The following is a 758-nucleotide window of genomic DNA, read 5'->3' as shown; positions in this document are numbered from 1 at the left end:
ATGAGATGATGCACAAATTCCTAAAGTACAGGATACAGAGTACAGTCAATAAATGGAATGACTATTTTGTCACTTTCCGTTTTAGAACTTGAAATCGATCATTGGCTGCCTATTCCCTTCAGTACTACCATCGATTAAGGGCCTCTTACACGCCAGACCAAAAAGGATGTCCAAGGTGGCAGAGCTGAGGGGCAAGATTCCAAAAACCATAGTTTTCATGGCCGCACTAAAGCATCCTAGTCCATCAAGCAGGACGCACAATTGTGTCCTGGAGTGCAAGGTAAGTCTGATCCCTCTTCCCTGCCCAGTGGACACCCTTGGCCCTCCTCTGCCTGGGTGGCATCCTCTGGACACCCCACCTGCCAGCTCAACCCCACCTCCAGCCTTCTCTCTTCCTTCAAAAACCCCATTGCTCTTTACCGGTTTACTGTCTCAGCGAAGCCATCCCTGGGTAATCTAGCCCAGGATACTGTCACCTCTCAATTTGGACGGGGCTTTACTGGTCCTCTGTCACGGAAATCTGAAATACAAATAAAGCAAACTTCGTTTCCTGTTATCTTTCTGTTCTCCCAGACTTAAGAGCTGGACTCCCGCACTGTCTCGCTCCGGCCTCAGGCCCTCCTTGCCCACCACGCACGTGCTCGGCCCCGGAGGACGCGCCAGTGTGGCCGAGGAGGGACCCGTGCCGGTCGTTCGTCGTCGCAGGGCGCGCAGGACGGCGGCCCTGGGCGCTCACCTCCCTCCAGGCGCCCGGCGGG

The sequence above is a fragment of the Galeopterus variegatus genome, unplaced genomic scaffold (genome assembly GCF_000696425.1).
Source record: "Galeopterus variegatus unplaced genomic scaffold, G_variegatus-3.0.2 Scaffold2561, whole genome shotgun sequence".
In the NCBI taxonomy this organism is placed as follows: Eukaryota; Metazoa; Chordata; class Mammalia; order Dermoptera; family Cynocephalidae; genus Galeopterus; species Galeopterus variegatus.
Note: the sequence above shows the minus strand (reverse complement) of the source record.